Raw genomic sequence first — 24169 nt, 5'->3', positions numbered from 1 at the left:
CCCATTTTCTTGTCTTTACTTGTGTTGTACAATGTTTCACTGTTGCATTAATCCTCATTTGAAATATTGTTGAGTGGGATAAATGGGATAATGTAATATGGACTTGATATTGGAAATCAATTTTCAAAGAATAACGTCTATTTAAATTATTTCCATTATTCCCTATATCTAAGGTTCAAATCTGAAATTGGTTTATGCCCTGAGATTATCTCAGTGCGCTGCGCCTGAGATGCTCGTGGTCCATTGCCCTGTGGTGGTGAACTTCAAAAATATGATTATGTCGCTGTCTGCTTCAGTGGTGCTGAATCTCCAATCACCGCTATTACAGCTGATTTGTTTCCTTACACACAATCGGATATTTTGCTCTACTGACAAAGTCAATACAGATTTAGAGGCTAAATATTTAAGAATCGGATTGTTGTTGTTATTAAATCGGAGGTGATCGGAGGTGTTGCCGAATTCATCAAACACACCTGAGGTAGTGAGGTCACCACCACGTGCACCGCGCATTCTCACATCGAGATGATTCAGCCACCACGGTAACCACGCGCTCCAGCCACTCACTCCCTCAGCTCAAGAATACACCAACATTCCGAACTGGTACGAGATAGAATGGCTTTAGTGCGCTTGCTTGAATCAGTCTGGTTCTCAATCGCTCGACAATCCTAGTGTGAGTGACTGTGTGTAAATGTGTGTGTTAGCAGGCAACAGGCGGGTGGAGAGATCGGGGAGCCAGCTTGGATAGCGGAGAGCGCACACCACCAGCGCAGTCGAGACTAAAACGGAAATAACGAATTAACTACCAAAGGGATTGTCATTTCCTTAACATCCTATCAACCGTTAATGACAGACACATCGTTAAAGGAGGCAAAACGAAAAACACAACAGAGATTGATTTATTATCCATAGTTTACCGTTCCAGCGCGTGGAAAGATGAAGACTAAAAACCTTGAGCAAAGCTTGTCTGATTCCAGAGAATTGGATGGATCGTATGACCAGCTGACTGGTGGTGAGTGATGGGCTTTCGCAGCCCCGGCTTTATTAGACGGGTTAAAGATGCCGTATGACTTGAAAAAGTGAAATAGTTGGTTAGCCAATATAGCTTAAAACTGTTGCCTATACAATTGTTTGTGAAGCTTAGGCTACTTAAGATGCTTCACATTAGATAATGTAGGGCTATATCGTTTTAAAAAGCGAGCAGCCTATAGTAATCATGTCTTATCACACAATATATGAATTTATATATGTCATATTGTATATTTTATTGCTAGTATTTGCGTGCATGTTGATGTGTGACGTCTGCAGCCTGATCACTGGAAATAGACTTCGATTTAGGATGTTTGAAAAGGTCATTAGAAGGTTGTCATTTGCCTTCCTCAGTGCTCGCAATTATTTTTTATTAAAAATGCTTGCCCAACACTGGGCGCGAACTCGTGATGCTCGGAGCTGAAGCTGCTCAGCCACGTATGATTGCATGGCGATGGAATGTGTGCGAGGCGCGGAGTTTTGCTGACTTGGCTTTTCTACAGGAGTCCATTGGCTGTCATGTTGAGATGCCCAAAGCACATCTGGATTAGAGACGTTGGTGCTGGACTGAAGTCCTGGTGATATAGCCTAAAATTAAACGAGCCATATTAGTGAAAATGTGCATTTTCGAATCACACGATCCAACATGTATGTGCTTTCTCCTTTATAGGACTGTTTTGCTAAATCGTTTTGGACTGAATTATCTTGGATTCTACATTTAGTGTGCTGCACAATGAGTTTCTAGTGCGATTGGTTTTTGCCACGTGCCTTTGCTAATGTGTGTGTCCATCAGGATTTTAGAATGTCATGCAGATGGAGCTAAATGTCAAGACATTTTCAATGAAAAACAAATACCGAATTTGGTGTGTGTGTGCAGAATGTCAGTAAAACCAAATATAAATGGAGCACAGCAGAGGAACTGCAGACAATTAATATTATTGGTCCATAATTAATGGACAATATGTGAAAGTGCGTGTGTGTGCGTGAGCTGTCTTCCTTAGTTCCATTAGATCAGTGTTGTTACTAGATGTTTATTAAGATATGTAATTAGATGCTGTTTGTGACGTTTGACAGAGTACCATGAAACACCATTTGTCTGTTTAGTGCTAGTTACAGATTAAAATGATAGCATTGTGCCCAAACACATTGTTACTATACAAGAGGCAAGCCTTGCACTGGCTGCCTGACACACACACATGTAGAGTATGAGCTGTCATTCTTCCAGCCAAGCTCTGGAATGATTAATATGATTTTTCCTTGATGCATGAGAGCTATTATTGTTGACTGGGCTGTATTGTGAACATGATGTGACATATTGAACATGTGACATCTACATTGACATATTGCATATACAGTACATTGATGTATTGACAACACAACTAGGCCTATCATGATGCACTGCAACACAGGATCTATGCACATGTTTAAAACCAGTCCCTAGATGGGCTTTTAGGAATTAGTAACTGAAAAATGGAACCTGTGTCCTCCGCATGCCACACAACTGTGCTAGCCTGCTGAGCTAAAGCCTATAAGGACAGTGCTGGTAGACAGTAATGTGGTGTGTTTTAATGGTATCTGTTGAGATGTGTTTTATGTATATCAGCTTTCTGTGGTGAAGCAATAGATGAAGATTAGCTACTGATCTCCATACCTGAGTCTATTAAAGAAACAAACACACTAAATAGGATTTGACGGACTGCTGTGTGTGTGTGTGTATGTTTGCCTGTATTATTTGCCTTTAAAGGTCAACTGCCCCTTAGAACCAACTTCTTTGGTTTTAAAACGGACTATGTGGCATCGAAATAAGCCAGAAATATGAATTATTGTGTCAGAATTGACATCAAAGTGTAAATAGGATCATTTTTTTCTATTAAATCAGTCTGGTTTAAAACTGAGCTTTGTAAGTGAGTTCATCACTACTTACTGAAGGGTTTGCTATGGATTACTTACTTACCCACTTTTGCCAATGATGCTCAATTGCTCAGAGACAACACGTTGTGGTCCACCCCAGCTGCCATGTGGGCATTTGTTGTCCAGTGTACATATGGGTGCAACGTACACGTTTCCCTCTGCAAATAGGAGTGAAAATGGGCTTCCATAAAGTCGGTACAAACTTCCAATGCATTTCAACAATATTGCCAGATGGCCAGGAATGGATTACATCCGACATGATCACTTCTGCTGCCTGTCAACTGTCAAACAACTGGTGTTGGTGAGTACGTTAGCTAAGTAGATAGCTGGTACTAGCTAGCTAGTAGCTATTTTTGGTTATACAACATTGTTTGATAATGCTAGTGAGTCAGGCTAGCTATATGATACCATAGATGAAAGGGGGATGATACTGTAGCTAGCTTAATGCATCAAGACGCACCTCCAACATCACATAAAACCTCACATACATGTAATTCTGCCCATAAACAATGCCAATTTCTCTCATCAGTGGCATATGGGCTTTTTAGGTGAGCGCTGTTTCCGCCCTGTGATAAGCAAGGCCCACTTTGTCAAAGGCAGGGATGCCAAATATTTATCTTATCCATTCCAAGCGCGCCTCTCCAGGGTGCTGTTGGAGAAATGTATCGCTGCAGCGCTCCACCAATGTCAAAAAATCATGTAGCAGAAAAAGTATATGGTAGAAAGAGTAGCCTATGTGACCTTTTTTATAGCCTACAGGCTGGAGATAAAATGTATGACAATATAATGAGACAGAAACCTTTTACATCGGGTTTCTCAGATCAAATGGCCTAACCTAATTGGTGCCCAATCAAATAAAAAATGCTCTTACACGTTATCAAACAACATATCATTAAACAGGACAGGCCAAAGTAAAATGGACAATATGGAATGGATAATCAGGCTAATCACAGTCCAGGAGTTTATTCCCGTGGGCTAATTTGTCATGATCAGTGATTTCAAGTTTGTATCCTTACAATGTTTATGAGCTGATCACAGCAAAAAATAAAATACTTCTGCACTTCCCACTGTGTGAACACATTGCAAATAGGCTCAGGATAACTCCCCCTGATAAAGTTGGGTAACTGAGCTTTAATAGCCAAATTGATTAGTCACAGGAATCGGGACTAATAAAGCAAATGCAATGGCCTTTTTAAAAATTGTATTTATTTGTATTTATTTATTTTTACAAGCGGTACGCCTACCACATGGATGGGCATTCATAAAATTCCATTGCTGGCCGGCATGGTAGGCTACATCCAAGTAAGCATGGGCTGATATCTTTCGGACGTCTTTTTTTGGCAGTCTTTTTTTGGTGTTTTGCAAATGGTAGACCTACATGGGCATTCCTAAAATTATATTTCAGGCGACACTGTAGGCTATACCTCAGTAAGCATGGACTGACGCTGATGTCTTTTGGACATCTTTTTTTGTTCTTGTCCGGAACGGTCTTAATTTCCATGTCCACAGATGTTGGTTTATGGTCCAGTTCGGACGAAATCTGAAACGATCCATGATGTCTATGTTTGGTTCAGTATTTTGTCCGGTTTGGACCAGCCTTGATTTGGCCCAAACATTGATGTCTATAAATGACGTCTTTTCAATTTTCATCCAGAACTGAAAATGAACCAAATTTCACCATCAGGATAATACGTATTTTCAACGTCCAGAAAATACCTCAACTGTCATTCAAAACCAAAAATGAATCTGTTTTCAACATTTGGACAAGACATCTTTTTACCTTTCATTCAGAACCTAGAGTGAACCTAACTTCAACGCCTGGGAAAATACCTGGTCTTTTCGACATCATTCTGCTTACTGGGACTATTCTACTCGTTTTTTTTGTTGTCTTGCCTAGGGTGGCACAAGAGCCAGGATCGGCCCTGGAGGAAGATGTGCATAGCTCACATTAGCTTTTGATAGCAAGGTATCTAGCTAACTGTAGCTCATTTCCATTTAGGGTCAATCCAGGGCAGGCACTTGGATACTAGCCTGCTAGCTAATCGTAGGATGTAGCCAGCTAGCTTTGAATAATGTTTCAAGCAAACTGGCTAGCTAACGTTAGCTAGCTAGCCAACTGATTTTAAACTCTGACAAAGATATATCTAACCCAGATTTGCAAGTTAGGTAGCTAGCTTGCCTGTTCTCATTTAAGTCGTACGTGTATTTTCTAGGGCAAAGGTAAATTAAGGATGGTACTTGTCTACTTGTACTCTACACACAACTTATTTTTATTTATTAGGTAAGTGTATGCATGCTGTCTTCATAAGCACATCAATGTGATATTTACAGCATTAAATGTGTTGTCTTTGTAACACAACACAATCATCGACTTTTGTTGTTGATAAATGTATCTACACTCAAGCTGGCCGATGTTTGTGCAATTTTCACATGTAGCCTACACCTTTTGTAGGGATATTAGCAGTTCTGGGATTTGTCTCATGGGAAAGATCTAACAGCGAACATAAAGAGAGATGAGATGAAACAACTAGACATATAGAATATTGTGGTGTAGAACAGCTGAGCTGACTCAAAAACAGCATTCACCTCGCAGATGATACCACGGTAACATGTATTTACATGACGTGATGAAATGTTGAAACTAAGTTACAAGGTCTTATGAAACACATTCCAGACACTGGCTGTTGCTATCTTGCCATAGCTGATTTGATGGAGAAATATCAGCTAGATAGGATAACCAGTTAGGATAACCAGAGGGGAGAAGTCCTAAACTTCAAACTTTGTTCTCTTCATAGCAAAGATAGCTTAGCTTACCTTGCTGTACTCATTACTGGACTTGTTTGTTGTGATTGAATGGCAAAGGCACACTCAAGAAACATCCACATCAAACTACACCCCCAAGACAACTGTTGTTTGCCTTCAGTCATGGACACCAGCATTCCTTAATGAATGAAAGAGTGCATTTTTGGGAAGAAGGAATGGTGAATCCTTCTCTTAATGTGCGTAGTCTGTGTGTGTATTTGTGTAAGTGATGTGATGTCTCTTGAGTATTGTATATGTGGCGGAAGAGCAGAATTACCGTATATAATGTTTCTGTAAATATATTTTTTATTATATATATATATATATTTTTTACATTTACCCCTTTTTCTCCCCAATTTTGTGGTATCCAATTAAGTTAGTCTCATCGCTGCAACTCCCGTATGGACTCGGGAGAGGCGATGGTCGAGAGCCACACGTCCTCCGAAACACGACCCAACCAATCCACACTGCTTCTTGACACGATGCCCACTTAACCCGGAAGCCAGACACACCAATGTGTGGGAGGATACATTGTACACCTGGCGATCGTGTCAGCGTGCATGCGCCCGGCCCGCCACAGGAGTCACTAGAGCGCGATAGGACAAGGACATACATGCCGGCCAAACCCTCCCCGAACCCGGACGACGCTGGGCCAATTGTGAGCCACCCCGTGGGTCTCCCAGTCGCTGCCGGCTGCAGCAGAGCCTGGACTCAAACCAGGATATCTAGTGGCACAGCTAGCAACTGCGATGCAGTGACCACTGCTCCACTCGGGAGGCCAATGTTTCTATAATTACCTCTCGCCTCTCAGCTAGGGCTCTTAAACACAAAGGGGAACACGACCACACACGCAAAAATGAACACAAGCACGCAAACACAGTCATCACTGATCCACTATGCGATGTCAACAGTCTACCTGGCAGGCAATATTTGGTACATGGCGCTATTATTACGTCTTTTAGAACATCTTGGTCAGATTGAACAATGGTTGTAGAAGGAAATTGTAAAAATACATCTTTATGTGACCTTATACCAAGGCATTGTTGAATACTCATTTCTTATTGGCTTGAAGGGCATTCTAGAGATTGCATTATTTCATAACCAACTCGGGCTTTATGCATTCTCTGGAAAATAATGCAACTCCGTGGAAGGTCAGTTCCTCTAGCTCCGGTATTCCCAAATTGCGGGGGTACGAGGAATGCCGTCGGGGGTACCCCCAAATCTATATTTGGGTGCGTTTTTTTTTCTCACCTGAGTAGCCTCGTTTCACTGCCAAACTTTTTTTTAACCATCTAGTGTTCAGCGAAATAACAACACAATGTCAAATACAGGTAGCCTAGTCAAATAATTAACATCCAATCACATTAAACGTTACTCTCTCGCGGGAAACCTTCACTCTTGCACAGACATTTAAAAACGAAACGTGAGAATTTGAAAATAGACCACAGGAGTTTTTTGAGCGAGAATAAAGACTACTTTCGAGTAGTAAGACATGTATGAAAGCAACAGATACCATTAATAAGAAGGGTCTAGAAGCGTATTATACGGTGAGCTAACGAAGTGGCTAGGACAGGCAAGCCACATACTATTGTGGAGGACTTAATTATTCCTGCTGCCATGAATATGGCTGGGGAAATGCTGGGGATAAGGCCAGAAAAAACTATACAGACAATGTCTTCATCAAACAACATTTTCACGACGCATCAGTGACATGGCAAGAGATTTTGAAACAATTACTGCTTCACAAACAAGACAGTGAATTATATGCGTTACAGCTGGATGAGACAACTGACGTGGTGGGCCTGGCACAGCTCCTGGTTTATGTCCGTTATGTTTATGGGGGGTCAATTTAAGGAAGATATCCTCTTCTGCAAAGCACTGGAAACCAGGACAACATGAGAGTATATTTTTTAAAGCACTGGACAGCTTTGTGACATCAAATGGATGTCAAGATGCGTTGGTATCTGTACTGATGGTACAAAGCAATGACAGGGAGACGTAGTGGAGGGGTAATGCACGCGCAAGCAGTTCCTCCCGACACCACTTGGGTACACTGCAGCATCCACCGAGAGGCTCTTGCTGCCAAGGGAATGCCTGACAGCTTGAAATACGTTTTGAACACTACAGTGAAAAAGGGGTAACTTTGTTAAAGCAAGGCCCCTGACCTCTCGTGCATTTTCTGCATTATGCAGTGAAATGGTCAGCGACTATATAACGATTTTACAACACACAGAAGTGGTTATCAAGGGGAAAAGTATCAACACGTTTTTTTTTAATTGATAGACGAGCTTAAAGTTTTATTTACTGACCATAATTTTCACTTGTCTGACCACGTACATGATGACGAGTTTCTCACACGACTTATCTGGGTGATGTTTTTTCTCGCCTGAATGATCTGAATCTAGGATTAAACGGACTCTCCGCAACTATATTCCATGTGCTGGACAAAATTGAGGCTATGATTAAGAAGTTGGAGCTCTTTTCTGTCTGCATTTAACAAGGACAACTCACAGGTCTTTCCATCATTTGTATGATTTTGTTGAGTGCAAATGAACTCATGCTTACGGACAATGTCAAATGTGATATAGCATAGCACCTGAGTGAGCTGGGTGTGCAAATACGCAGGTACTTTCCCGAAATGGATGACACAATCAACTGGATTCGTTATCCCTTTCATGCCCTACCTCCAGTCCACTTACTGATATCTGGACAAGAGAGCCTCATCAAAACTGCTACAAACATTTCTGTGAAAATTGAATTTAATCAGAAGCCACTGCCAGATTTCTGGATATGGCTGCGCTCAGAGAGTCCTGCCTTGGCAAATCGCTCTGTTAAGACACTGATGCCCTTTGCAACCACGTACCTATGTGAGAGTGGATTCTCGGCCCTCACTAGCATGAATACAGTCTGTGGGGAGTTATTCACAATTTTTGATGAACAAAAAATATTCGATTTATAAGATGGCTTAATAAAGAGCAAAATGTTTGATTATTATTATTTGTGCCCTGGTCCTATAAGAGCTCTTTGTCACTTCCCATGAGCCGGGTTGTGACAAAATTCACATTTATTTAACATAAAAATGAGTGTATAGTGTGTGTGTGTGTGTGTGTGGCAGGCTTACATTGATGGCAAAAAACAACATTTTGAGAGTGCGCTGACCCTGGTGCTAGAGGAGGTACACAGCTGGAGGTTGAATGTTTGAAGGAGTACAGTACTGCTCTAGCGCATCGTGCAACACACCTTTGACGGCATTTATTTTTTTCCATGGAACGCATAGCCCCTTGTTGAGTATCCCGTTTGGTAATCTGACCAGATAACACCCAGAATGTTACTTCCCCATGACTTCTTTACCTTGTTGTTATAGAGACCATGACAACAACGAGAAAATCAGTTCACAACTGTGTGACAAATGTTTCTATAGGAAGGGGGTTCCACTCTTCCTTGTGTCCATCTACCTCTATGAAATTACTGGATAACCTGCAAATGTCACGTGCACCCCATTTGACCTCCTTTTTCCTCTCCATGGTGTATTAGAGCTTAAACCAATACTCACACTCTCCTATCTTAATGCTTTTCAAGCGCATGACACACTCTCTGTGCCTATAACACATAGGCCTATCACACCCTAAAGGCTAACAAAGAGACATGCCTTGTGGAAAGACTGAAAACAGTGCAAGGTGGTTGTTTTTTTGTATAGCATGTGTTTATGCATTGTTTTAGGAAAGTGTGTACTTCATTCTATATGTGAGAAAGAAAGGGGTTTGGGAAAAAAGACAGTGTGTGTGTGGGGGAACTTGTTAGTCATGTAGTGTGTACCTCTGTATGAGTTATCTTGTTTGAGTGACTGAGTGGGTGTGTGCAAGTTAAGTGAGTGTTCTTTACGCACATTAGTTGTGTGAGAGCATAAGTAGGATGTTGCTGACTACAGTGGATGGTGGGCAGTTTGCTTTCTCTGCCAGACACGAATATCCAATTAATTTGAGAGCTGGACTTGACCCTTCAACCCACCAACACACACACATGCATGCACGCACACACATGCTCAAACACAGACTATTAGTCTCTCGATTCTCTTAATCTCCTTCCTCACACTTTGTTTGTGTGCATATGTGTGGCAGACCCTCAGCAGTGGTCTGTTGAGCTAAATGCCAGTTTCTTATATTTCATTATGTGAATTGTTTGCCATTTTTGAGTCAGAGGCGTAGGCAGACATAACCGTGTGGCTGGGGCTGAGTAACAGTGACTGCCAACATTTTCCAGCAAAAATACCCAAACATCAGTGGTGTAGTCATGGTGCATGGAGAAGTGGGTATACTGTAATTTTGCCAATCATTTTCCAATCTGCCTGCCTGGCAAAATGAAAGGCGACTTGTGTGAAAAATTCTATGAGAAACAGATGTAGGCTACTCTGAATGACCTAAAATCATGGCAATGAGAAATACATCCACCATTATATCCAGAATTAAATAATAGACCTAGCACTTATGGCTGATATGTTAAGCTAAGGGACCAGATAAACACGGACGTAAGAAATTGAACAGATTTCCGTGGTGGTGTGTTACATGAGAACGGGGTACTCAAGGGGTTCCTACACTTTCCCAGCAGCTGAATGCCAGTTGGATGCCAGTTGCTGCTGATCTCTGTATTGTGCGTTTTGCTACAGGAGGTTTATGGGTTACAAAAAAGGCCTATCTACATTCAGTTCCATACTCCATGGTTTCCACATATTTCTACCCTAACTTTTCTAGGCTGTAGTCTGATTTCTGTAGGCCGAGGCTAGTGATCGCCACCAATCAAGTCAGCGCCCTGGCATAAGCCTCATAGCCTGTCCCTAAAGCTCTTCTATCGAGAAGCAAAATAAAGAGGCTAAACTGTAGAACTCATGAGATGACATGGGAATAAATTCACAATTCTTGTTGTGACTGCGAATATCAGGAGTCAGAGTATAGAGCGGAGTGCGGAACTGTCCATTGCTGAAATCTTTATGATATTCACGGGCTCAGCCAGCGCCTGCCAAGTCGCATTACCTGCCCCTGGTACAGAATAATATAGGCATATGCTATATTGCCAATTATAAACTGGGTGGTTCGAGACCTGCATCCTGATTGGCTGAAAGACGGGGTATATCAGACCATATACAATGGGTATGACAAAACATAACTACAATGGTAACCAGTTTATAACCGCAATAAGGCACCTCAGGGATTTGTGATATATGGCCAATATACCACGGCCAAGGGCTGCGTCCGTGTTGCGTCGTGCCTTAGCCGTGGTATATTGGCCATATACCACACCCGCTCGGGCCTTATTGCTTAAATATTTCACGTGATTTGTGTTTGTGTAGGCTTCTTTGTGCATGATTTCTCTATTGTATTGCATAATTGATACGTCATATACTTCCACTAAACTACCTTGTTATGCATCAGTGGGGATTAAGATTAAGATTTATTTATGTGAAAATTTGGGCAATAATATTGCATCATTTAACACAACACAAGAGAAATATGACCAAAAAACAACCAATTTTGCCATTATTATTAAGTAGGCAGCGGAAGTGTGCAACTAGACAACCGCTTACAACGACACCACTGACAAAACAGGCTGACAGTCCAAGTCAGACAGTAAACAAACAATGAAATACACAACATGTCTATCACCTACATTTTCAAAGAGAGAGAGAGATTATTCAGCAGCAGACAAGTGCAGTGATAAAATTGTACTGTCACAAATGGATGAAGTATCCAGTCTGTCATGTTGCGAGCTCATCAGATCTACCACTCAAATGAGTGATCTACAGTACAGGCACAACAGGTGTATTCAGGACCATGGTAAGCGCATCGGCCGGACACCAGCTCAGCACTGGATTGGAATATGTGCAAACAGCTTATCGCACTATTGCACAAAGAAGCAAAGAAGAATAGAAAGCCCTGTAAATGTTTTCATTCCAGAAGAGCCAGAAGTCCAGAAGAGCACACACAGTATATGGGATTAATTAAGAAATGCACCTTAATTAATTTGATAAATATTATGGTTTCTATTCCAAGAAAAACTAAAAACTAAACCCTCAGGAAAATATGGCACTGTGCAACATGACCGGTCGGGAGTAGGCTACTAAGTGACTGCGAGTGAAGAGCAAAATAATCCTAACATTTCCACACCCTAATTGTAGGCTAACCAATATGGAGATTCAGTGATAATAAAACATCTCATTGATTTATCAAGACCAGTCCCCATGCTGGTCTCAGAGCAGCACGAATGGTGCTGAAATAGTTGACCACACGCGGGTAGGCTATTGCTTCAAATCCTATTATAGCAAATGGATGATTTTGGGTGTTCCAGTAAGCAACAATTTGCAAAAGAACTCCAGCACAGAGAAGAGAATGGAGCCTTAAATATTAATACTTTTCATTATCTTGATCTGTCTCCCTCTTGAGTCATTTGTATGTCTTATTTGATCAAACAGTGTGCTTAAAGCATCCAACAAACTCAGTGCATATAGTTGATTTTATTCAAACACATAGGGTGTGTCTATATATCGAAAAATACATGTTTTAAAATTTTGACCAATTGATGGCTCAAAAGAACAGACAGCTTTCGGTCGCACAATTATTGTCTGGGACAGCCTTAGAAACAGAAGATAGGAGTGTCCCACATAGTAGAGAAGGCCCTACAGTACAGCAATAACCATAGACTTTGGTCCAGTGTTACCTTCTGGGTTGTTCCACAAAAATAGTGCCTTTTAGATATTTTAAGTAGAAAATTGTGGACCAATTATTGTATCTTAATACATGAATTGCCATTTAATATATACCACATGGAGAATTCAAGAAATATGCTTTTTGTATATGAATAAAGGCTTGCTAAAATGCAGCATTTTGACATGTCCCTCCAAACCTGTGTCACTTCTAGGAAGATTTTAACCCTCTTAATCCCCAAATGTTTCAATCATTGTAAAGCCCTAGGGCTGGGCGACATAGTTCTAAATATGCTTTATGAGCAGTGCATGACACTAGGGTAGCAACATATACAGTGCCTTCAGAAAGTATCCATAACCCTAGACTTATTCCACATTTTGTTGTGTTACAGCCTGATTTTTTTATCAGCCTACACACAATATCCCATAAATGACAAAGTGAAAACACGTTTTTAGAGATTTGAAAATGAAATACAGAAATATATCTAATTTACACAAGTTTCACACCACTGAGTCAATACATGTTACAATCACCATTGGCAGTGAGGTTCTCTGGTTAAGTCTCTTAAGAGCTTTGCACACCTGGATTGTACAATAATTGCACATTATTGTTTAAAACAATCTTCAAGTGCTGTCAAGTTGGTTGTTGATCATTGCTAGGCAGCCATTTTCAATTTTTTCCCTAGATTTTCAAGCCGATTTTCAAGTCAAAACTGTAACTCGGCCACTCGGGAACAATCAATGTCGTCTTGGTAAGCAACTCCAGTGTATATTTGGCCTTGTGTTTTAGGTTATTGTCATGTTGAAAGGTGAATATAGTGGGCACTTTGAATACAGTGTTGGAAAGCAGACTGAACTATGTTTTCCTCTAGGATTTTGTCTGTGTTTAGCTCTAGTAAGATTTGTATGAACAAACTAGGATAAAGATGATCATGAGCACTCACTTCAACTTAGCTAACATTTTCCCATCCTAATTGTTACCAAGTATCCAAAAGGAGATTCAGTGGGGGAAAAAAAATCTGGAAAAACTCAAGGTTTGAATACTTTCTGAAGGCACTGTATATTCTAAGTGTTTTTAACAATTCTGATTGAACAATAATAAACAATCATTTATACAGTTCAATTGAACTTCAACCAAAAGTTGGAATATAGTGTTTTTTGTTTGACATGTAAACAAATGAAAAAGACAAGGAGGGATTATTATGACAGGCTGTTGTTCAGTGTTTCCAAGTGGACCCTAATTAGATGTTATATTAAAGGTTTTATCTTACCTAATGTAGCTTTGATGTAGTTAAAATATTCATGCTTCGCCTATTCCTCTCTGATTTAGTATATACCATTGCATAAACAACATGCCGATCTAAGCTTACACCAGTACTACTATCAGTCTGTATTAGCTAGCTACGTTTGCTCTAAGTAAATGTAAAAAAAAAATTGTGTGTGTAGGGCCCTGTGAGTGTGCATAGAGAAAGTGCAAAAATAAAATACAAGGGTCAACTCAGTCTGTGTAGCCATTTTGTTAGTCTGTGTAGCCATTTTGTTAGCTATTTAGCAGTCTTATGTCTTGGGGATAGAAGCTATTCAGGGCCGTGTTGGTGTCAGACTTGATGAACCGGTACTGCTTGCCGTGCGGAAGCAGAGGGACCAGTCTATGGTTTGGGTATCTGGACTATTTAATGGCTTTCCAGGCCTTCCTTTCACACCGCCTGATATAGAGGTCCTGGGTGGCAGGGAGCTCAGCCCCAGTGATGTACTGAGACTTACAATCAGAGAGAGGCGAGAAGGATCGGAGGACCAATATGTGGCGTGGTAAGTGTCCATGGTTCTTTGAATAAGAAAATCTCAACATCTCAACACAACTACAAAACAAGAAACGTGAAAACCCGAAACAGTCCCTTGTGGCACAAACACTGACACAGGAAACAATCACCAACAAAATACCCAAAGAATTTGGCTACCTGAATATGGTTCCCAATCAGAGACAACGAATAACACCTGCCTCTGATTGAGAACCACTCTAGACAACCATAGACTTACCTAGACAACTAAACTGAACACAACCCCATTAATCTAATAAACCCATAGACAAGACGAAACACAAATCACCCATGTCACACCCTGGCCTAACCAAAATAATAAAGAAAACAAAGATAACTAAGGCCAGGGCGTGACACTTACGCACTACCTTCTGTAGCGCCTTGCGGTCAGAGGCCGAGCAGTTGGCATACCAGGCAGTGATGCTCTCGATGGTGCAGTTGTATAACCTTTTGAGTATCTGAGGACCCATGCCAAATCTTTTCAGTCTCCTGAGGGGGAATAGGTGTTGTCGAGCCCTCTTCAACACTTTCTTTGTGTGTTTGGACCATGATAGTTTGTTGGTGATGTGGACACCAAGGAACTTGAAGCTCTCAACTTGCTCCACTACAGCCCCGTCGATGAGAATGGGGGCGTGTTCAATCCTCTTTCTGTAGTCGACAATGCAATCGAGGGCGGAAATATGTAATGTGTGGAGTATTAAAAAAATAAATATGTGTAGGCTAGGCCTAATATCATAAAAAAATAAAAAGGACATTTCCCCCCTCCTGTTGGCTCACTCACGCCTTGCTCCAGTTGTTGCCAGTCACTAGGCTGATGCCAACTGTATGTCAGTAGGCTAAATGATGAAGCCTTCAAGGAATTGCAGTGTCTTGTTGCAGCCAAGGATGCATCACAAACATTAACATTAGAGCCAAGGAAAGAGCAATGTTTTAGCTAAATTTGATGGAGTGATGGAGTTCTCTTTGACAAGGAAGGAACAGAGTACACTTGTAAAAAAAAAAAAATGCTGCGATTGAATCAAATAGGCTACCTACCAGAGAGCGGGACAAGCGGCATAGGTGCTCTACTCCTAACAACTTTACCCACAAGCCCGATTGTTTGTGTATTTAACTAAACCATGCAATCTGAGGTGAAGAGTGAAATAAAAATTGATTGACTTATGCATTACTGCCGTTCAGATTTTTTTTAATGTTCATGTTGTAAATGTTCATATGTGCGCAGTGCTCAGCTGTAGGCTACAGCCGGTGATCAGGCCTACCACATCGTGTCGTCAGCAAACTTGATGATGGTGATGGAGTCCTGTATGGCCACACAGTTGTGGGTGAACAGGGAGAACAGAGGGGACTAAGCACACACACTTGTGGGGCCCCCGTGTTGATGGTCACCATGGCGGAGGAGCTGTTGCCCCGTGAGGAAGTCCAGGATCTAGTTGCAGAGGGAGGTGTTCAGTCCCAGGATCCTAAGCTTGGAGGGGACAATGGTGTTGAACGCTGAGTTGTAGTCAATGAACAGCATTCTCACGTAGGTATTCCTCTTATCTAGGTGGGTGAGGGCAGTGTAGAGTGCATTTGAGATTGCTTTGTCTATGGATCTGTTGGGACGATATGCAAATTGGAGTGGGTCTAGGGTGTCTGGGATGATGGAGTTGATGTGTGCCATAACCAGCCTTTCAAAGCACTTCAAGATTACAGATGTGATTGCTACAGGGCAGTACCGTCTTTGCTACAGTCTTTGTGGAATGAAGCCTTAGTTTTCTTGGGAACAGGAAAGGTCTTACAACATGGGGATTACAGACTGGCACAAGGAGAGGTTGAAAATGACCGTGCCTTAGAATACCGTCAGGCCACGTGGCCTTGGAGAGCGAGAACATCCATTCCTCTGGGTTGGTGGCGGCCCCTCACACCCGGCACAATGTTGTTATTGTCGAAGCGTGTATAAAATGCAGTGAGTTTGTCTGGTAGAGAGGCATCGTTGGAAAGATCGCGGCTGGGTGTGAGAACCACCTATAGGTCTTCTATTAGAAATATTTCAATCATAGTCTACAGTTGCTGAGACCCGATAGTTCGGCGTCCCGTTGTGACATAGCTACGCGCCCCTGAGACTACCATCTGCGGGGGACACACTGCCTGAACGTGCACTTCCACACAATTCCCAACCAACGCATCCTTTATTAATTTGAATGTGTTAACAGTTGGAGAAATTGCTTGGGCTGCGCTGAGAATACGAAAAGTATGAAAGTCAACGGTCCAATATTCTAGAACACTGCTGTGCATACGTGTGCACGTTTTGTACTCTGATAGACCCTTAATGGGTTAACAAAACAAACATTGAAATACCGTTATACAATGTAAAGTAAAAACCCAAAGTCTGTCCATCAATACCGGTATATTATATACCGCCCAGCCCTATAAAGCTCAAGTTATGTTGTTGCTTTGACAGTCATTTCTGAAGATAATATATGTTAAAAATGTGTGTGACCATTTAATATTTGATTTGTTTTAAAGGGATCATTTGTGATTTGGTGATTTTCGGGTAATTTCCTACTTACCCAGAGTCAGACAAAGTCATTGACACCATTCGTATGTCTTTGCATGCAGTTTGAAGGAAGTTTAATGTAACATACAGTGGGGCAAAAAAGTATTTAGTCAGCCACCAATTGTGCAAGTTCTCCCATTTAAAAAGATGAGCGAGGCCTGTAATTTTCATCATAGGTACACTTCAACTATGACAGACAAAATGAGAGAGAAAAATCCAGAAAATCACATTGTAGGATTTTTTAATGAATTTATTTGCAAATTATGGTGGAAAATAAGTATTTGGTGAATAACAAAAGTTTATCTCAATACTTTGTTATATACCCTTTGTTGGCAAGGACAGAGGTCAAACGTTTTCTGTAAGTCTTCACAAGGTTTTCACACACTGTTACTGGTATTTTGACCCATTCCTCCATGCAGATCTCCTCTAGAGCAGTGATGTTTGGGGCTGTTGCTGGGCAACACGGACTTTCAACTCCCTCCAAAGATTTTCTATGGGGTTGAGATCTGGAGACTGGCTAGGCCATTCCAGGACCTTGAAATGCTTCTTACGAAGCCACTCCTTCAAATCAAATCAAATCAAATTTTATTTGTCACATACACATGGTTAGCAGATGTTAATGCGAGTGTAGCGAAATGCTTGTTGCCCAGGCGGTGTGTTTGGGATCATTGTCATGCTGAAAGACCCAGCCACGTTTCATCTTCAATGCCCTTGCTGATGGAAGGAGGTTTTCACTCAAAATCTCACGATACATGGCCCCATTCATTCTTTCCTTTACACGGATCAGTCGTCCTGGTCCCTTTGCAGAAAAACAGCCCCAAAGCATGATGTTTCCACCCCCATGCTTCACAGTAGGTATGGTGTTCTTTGGATGCAACTCAGCATTCTTTGTCCCCCAAACACGACAAGTTGAGGTTTTACCAAAAAGTTATATTTTGGTTTCCTCTGACCATATGACATTCTCCCAATCTTCTTCTGGATCATCCAAATGCTCTCTAGTCAACTTCAGACGGGCCTGGACATGTACTGGCTTAAGCAGGGGGACACACCTGGCAGGATTTGAGTCCCTGGCGGCGTAGTGTGTTACTGATGGTAGGCTTTGTTACTTTGGTCCCAGCTCTCTGCAGGTCATTCACTAGGTCCCCCCGTGTGGTTCTGGGATTTTTGCTCACCGTTCTTGTGATCATTTTGACCCCACAGGGTGAGATCTTGCGTGGAGCCCCAGATCGAGGGAGATTATCAGTGGTCTTGTATTTCCTAATAATTGTTCCCACAGTTGATTTCAAATCAAGCTGCTTACCTATTGCAGATTCAGTCTTCCCAGCCTGGTGCAGGTCTACAATTGTTTCTGGTGTCCTTTGACAGCTCTTTGGTCTTGGCCATAGTGGAGTTTGGAGTGTGACTGTTTGAGGTTGTGGACAGGTGTCTTTTATACTGATAACAAGGTCAAACAGGTGCCATTAATACAGGTAACGAGTGGAGGACAGATGAGCCTCTTAAAGAAGAAGTTACAGGTCTGTGAGAGCCAGACATCTTGCTTGTTTGTAGGTGACCAAATCCTTATTTTCCACCATAATTTGCAAACAAAATTCATTAAAAATCCTACAATGTGATTTTCTGGATTTTTTTTCTAATTTTGTCTGTCATAGTTGAAATGTACCTATGACGAAAATTACAGGCCTCTCATCTTTTTAAGTGGGAGAACTTGCACAATTGGTGGCTGACTAAATACTTTTTTGCCCCACTGTATCGTTAGCTTAGTGTAATTGCTGAAAGTCAATTGTTGTGTACTTGCCACCTCCTCTCAAAAGAAGAGCAATAGACCTTCTAACTACTCCAAAGCTTTGTGGCTAGCACTTTGTACACTAAGTATTATTTACAAGTATATCTAAAATCCTAATGTTTGGATTATGGTTATTTTGAAAGCATTTATTTTGACATTTTTTAATCGGAACTACACACTTTAGTCATTCGCTGAGACAGTGGACACAAGGTTAGGCTGTGCTGGAGTGTTAACATAGTTGGCCAGCTGAGACAGTTTTGACCGAGTTCGCTAGATATCAAGTAAGCAAAGTGTGGGAAGAGTACATCAACAGACTGCACTTCAAGCGAGAGTTCCTACCACGAAATCTATCCCTATATACACAGCGGGAATATGGTGCGGTTTGGACAAAAGTTGGATTTGGATGTTTATTTGATAGCGAGGGACACATTTCACATTATGTCTGGTAAGTACAGTTCCTAGAGATTATAAATATGCCTTTGTGGACAGGAAAGGTTTTGGGGGTGAAGCCTGCTATATTGTGGTATGGTTATTTTCTGTCGCCACCCACCAGATCAATGCACAAGTCCAACCAGTACACAGTGTTGTCCAAAAGCAGTGGGCATTCTATACACGTCAGAACAAATACTGGGAATAAGTGTGAAGTCGATCTAACATTATCTGATTGATTGATTGAATAGCAGCTGTTCTCATGATAAAATGTGGTAGGACTGTCAATTTTCTTGTGGATAAGCTGTCCATGTCATACAGTGTGTGTCACAACTATTTGGATGCAGTTTCTGTTGCAAATTCAAATTGCAAGTCACACCATCTCATGCAAATTTGCTGATAAAAGAAGCAACTAAAATGCGATTTGCTTGCAGCATCCAATCCTGTCATACAACACATCTTGGTTCATAAATTGTTATTTTATCTAATGGCACAAATCTGTCTATATAAGGACCCACATTTGACAGTGCATGTCAGAGCAAACATCAAGCCATGAGGTCGAAACAATTGTCCGTAGAGTTCCAAGACCAGATTGTGCCGAGGCACAGATCTGGGAAAGGGTACTAAAACATTTCTGCCGCATTGATGGTCCCCAAGAACACAGTGGCATCATCATTCTTAAATGGAACCAGTTTGGAACCACCAAGACACTTCCTGGAGCTGGCTGCCTGACCAAACTGAGCAATTATGGGAGAAGATCCTTGGTGTGGGCGGTGACCAAGAACCCAATGGTCATTCTGACAGAGCTCCAGAGTTCCTCTGTGGTGATGGGAGAACCTTCCAGAAGAACAACCATCTCTGCAGCACTCCATAAATCAGGCCTTAATGGTAGAGTGACCAGACGGAAGCCACTCCTCAGTAAAAGGCACATGACAGCCCGCTTGGAGTTTGCCAAAATGCACCTAAAGGACTCTCCTACCATAAGAAACAATATTTTCTCTGGTCTGATGAAACCAAGATTGAACTCTTTGGCCTGAATGCCAAGCGTCATGTCTGGATGAAACCTGGCAACATCCCTACGATGAAGCATGGTGGTGGCAGCATCATGCCGTGGGGATGTTTTTCAGTGGCAGGGACTGGGAGACTACTCAAGGTCAAGGGAAAGATGAACGGAGCCAAGTACAGAGAGATCCTGGATGAAAACCTGTTCCAGAGTGCTCAGGACCTCAGACTGGTGCAAAGATTCACCTTCCAACAGGACAACAACCCTAAGCACACAGCCAAGACAACAAAGGAGTTGCTTCAAGACAAGTCTCTGAATGTCCTTGAGTGGCCCAGCCAGAGCCCAGACTTGAACCCGATACAACATCTCTGGAGCTGACGCTCCCCATCCAACCAGACATATCTTGAGAGGATCTGCAGAGAAGAATGAGAGAAACTGCCCAAATACAGGTGTGCCAGGCTTGTAGCATCATACCCTAGAAGACTCGAGGCTGTAATTGCTGCCAAAGGTGATTTTAAAAAAGTGCTGAGTAAAGGTTCTGAATACTTATGTAAATGTGATATTTCCGTTTTTTACATTTCTAAATACCTGTTTTTGCTTTGTCATTATGGGATATTGTGTGTAGATTGATTAGGGGGAAAAACAATGTAATGAATTTTAGAGTAAGGCTGTAACGGAAAGAAAATGGCAAGCCTTCAAGCTTGTTCACATAAAGGTTAATAGTCGATACTGTCAATGTCTTATGTTTATTCAACATACAACCTTTGTCTTCCAGCTAGACAGTATTGAATTAGTTGATTAGTCTCAATTTACTCTGCCATGCCATTTTTCTCTGTTGAAAAATAAGACTGAAGAGGAAATTGGTGGCTCTGGCCAAACACAAAGACCTTATGCCTTGGGTGAAGAGTATATGCATTCATCTGTGTTGGAGTTGTAGCTCATGTGGAGGAGATGGAGATAAATACATAAATCAATAGTGTAACTGTAGAAAAACAACCCCACCCATGTCTCACTCCCCTCAGTTGGTCTCAGACCACGTTGAAGTGTTTGTGACAGGTCTAGGGACATAAATCTGCCCTGTTATATCATGAGCCAACAACTGAGATGAGAGTGAGAGTCCCCACTCTTTCACCACTTAACAGTGTGCAGATATCAGCAATGCTTGTCTGTTGAACTCATGCCTGTTTGTGATCAAATGTCATTTTCTGGAGTTCAAGTCAATGCTCCATCAGATCTGTTGGGTCCATCGCTGGTAAGAGGACGGAGTGGAATGCCACTGTTACAATGGATCAGCAGAGGAAGTAGAGGTGGCTACAGGAAGATTCATCAACCTACAAAGCACTGTACTCTGTGGTCATGGACAAACACCTGCAGAAGGATCTTGATCAGATGGCACTGTTTAAACACACAGGTGTGTTCCTCATTGAATTAGCATGTATATCAAATGAAACACACATATAACCTTTCCTTTTCACTGATGAGAAATTCTTTCTTAGAATCCTATTATTATTGTGCTCTGATTTGTGTGTAGGTGTTCAAAAGCAAAATACTTAATGTCTATTTGGCAACCGTCATATTGGCATGGGAATTCAATCATTGGCCTGTCCAGACAGATCTAGTCTAACATAAGGACAGGTAATACCCCCTCCAGGATAGTTTGGTTGGCTTGGGGAAAGTGGGGGGTTTCCTTGGGGGATGGTGCTCCCTTTCAATTGTGCTCAGGGGCACCCTTTTTTCCTCTGTGGGGGATACTGGGGCCTGACTATCTCCACTACACTAATCACTACACTTATCTGATCATTTGCATCCAGCCTGAGTGGAATGTAGGAAACCAAGAAGTGTCCTTGTGTTTATATTGTATTCACTGGTTTATGTTCCTTTCTTTCCTAATTTCAGGCACTCCAAGATGCATTGTTTACCCTAAACAATTAAAACAATGGATTGCCTAGCCAATATATCGCCCATCACTCAAAAATTCAGGAATGACCTGAATAATTGAAATACTAGGAGCCAAAATCTGTTGGAAAAGGCTGTGGTCTGGTTGACAACATGGCCCCCATCCCAACATGGTCCTCCTTGCACTACAACCTAATACAAACACATTATATTGTAACGTAATTTGTTAGCCTCTGGTCCTTATCACTCTGCATCTGTAGCATTTGAAAAAAATCCATTCAATGTAGGCTGCTACTGTACATAAAAGCATATCTAATTTATACTGTCTATTTTATTGTATATTTGACCTTTTATTGATATGAATTTTAAGAATGCCTTGTCTGCACTGTGTATTGTTCATTATACAGACCCCAAGTCTGTGTTGTAAAAAATCTATAGCGGTCTTTGCCAGTTCATCGATTGTTGTCATTACATAGGTATACTCTGATGTTTGGGGTTTTACCAATATAACTTCAGTATTCAAATGTTACTGATACATTGATCTGACTGCTTTATTACATACACAATACTATCATGTGGCATACTGTAATAAATCACTAATAGTAGATAGTAACAAAACAGGTGTTACTGGTTCAAATAATGTCATTTATTACTGTGATTGTAAGAAAATAGAATGTACTGGTTTATTGGAGTGATTTAACAAAATGTGTTGTTTAGGCAATGTCTGGCTGACAAGCTGAGTCATCGTAGTGTAATTACTATAGGCCAATCACATCATCTGCCTCTTTGAATCCCACGTAGATTCCTGTCGGCAAGGGATATTTGCGTTGAATAGCACAAACAACACATGAAGGCAAGACCCTCCGTGCTTGATACAATTTTTTAAAAGATTTACAGAGTGCCAGGTCTCTCTCCATTCAAAGACATCAGTATCAAGCTGTCTGTCAGTCTGGACTTCATCACATCATCTTGCAAGTCTCCATGTACTGGCTCCATACATGTTTCTGTGAACCCATACACAGATAGTCAATCATCTATTGTCAATGGCAGTTAGGATAGGTAATATCTGATACACGAACAGGTACTTTGTTGAAGGTTGAACAGGTAATTTAACCTCTCTGCGCACCGAACCCGTTAGCGGGATTAAATTCGACAACATACGGTGATTGCGACATAAATAGTCATATTAAACATTCATGAAAATAAAAGTGTCTCACATGGTTTCGAAAGCCTAGAATCTTGCTAATCCAACTGCATTGTCAGATTTAAAAAATTATTTATTGCAAAAGAATACGCTGCGATTATCTGAGCACAGACCCCATATCAAACTACTTATTCAACCAGCACTTGTGTAACAAAATCATAGTTTGCATTGAAATAAATTGTTTACCTTTTGAAGATCTTGCTCTGGTTGCAATCCCAAGGCTCATTGTTACACAATGAATGGTCTTTTGTTCGGTTAAATACATTTTTTATAGCCTAACACGAAACCTTTTGTGAACGCTTATCTTGTTGAATTTCGTGTCATTCAATTTTCGACGTAACATCCAACGTAAAATAGACAGACTTTCCCTGACTTTATCCAGTCATGTTTGCAATCAACTGTTTGTTTGTAACACAACCAAACTTGATGGGTCATTTTGCGGGACGTATTGACCCGGAAAAAACGATTGGAAGACAACAAGTGACGAGCTCATTGTGCACCAATTATATGACCACTGTCTCGTTGATTGACTGTATTTAACCCAATGACCACTGATCGTCTTGAAATCTAGCTGGGTAGATAGCCAATGAGCAGAGGTAAACGGCAATATCCCATGGTTCTTTGCTAGTCATTTTTTTATGCGCATGGCCTTATTTCTATTACAGATATTGGATGACTGTTATTCATAATCCATTCACCCAGCTCAATGTAACATCGATAGGTTCCCTATACCCACTGTGAGATTGCTACAACAAAGCCTATGAATGAAAGTTTACAACGTAGGTGCACGGGTCGAGAGAAATTTGAGTAATCAAGGTGACAGACGTTGCCCCATTCAATACCGCCTTGCACAATCGTCCCTGCATCTAGCTAATCTAGGGTGTAATCATTAGTCCAACATTTGCAAACAAGAGTTTCTATTGGACAAATTCAGGTATGTTTATACATGTTTCGTTCTGTTTGTTTCCGTTTAAGAAATGTTTTTCAACAGAATGATCACACGCAAACACAGTTCACTTTCATAGCAGCCAGATCATTGTATAAATCCTTCTCGCAACTACGCGCTCT

General features: G+C 41.3%; 2 long non-coding RNA genes across 2 annotated transcripts; one reads left to right on the top strand and one right to left on the bottom strand.

Annotated features, from left to right (window-relative positions):
- The first annotated feature begins 486 nt into the window (after positions 1 to 486).
- Positions 487 to 22344, top strand: LOC116376255 (uncharacterized). The gene is made up of 4 exons (XR_004211656.1): positions 487 to 600; positions 702 to 1009; positions 21213 to 21412; positions 21898 to 22344. It is a non-coding gene; the product is annotated as an uncharacterized LOC116376255 (long non-coding RNA).
- Positions 22345 to 22521: 177 nt separating this feature from the next.
- On the bottom strand, positions 22522 to 23488 carry LOC116376254 (uncharacterized). Its single transcript, XR_004211655.1, has 2 exons — positions 23288 to 23488; positions 22522 to 22901 (listed from the first exon to the last, which is right to left on the bottom strand). It is a non-coding gene; the product is annotated as an uncharacterized LOC116376254 (long non-coding RNA).
- Between the last annotated feature and the right edge of the window lie 681 nt (positions 23489 to 24169).

Source organism: Oncorhynchus kisutch, linkage group LG11 (genome assembly GCF_002021735.2).
Source record: "Oncorhynchus kisutch isolate 150728-3 linkage group LG11, Okis_V2, whole genome shotgun sequence".
Classification (NCBI taxonomy): Eukaryota; Metazoa; Chordata; class Actinopteri; order Salmoniformes; family Salmonidae; genus Oncorhynchus; species Oncorhynchus kisutch.
The sequence above is the reverse complement of the archived record's forward strand: the minus strand, read 5'-3'. Positions and strand labels throughout refer to the sequence as shown.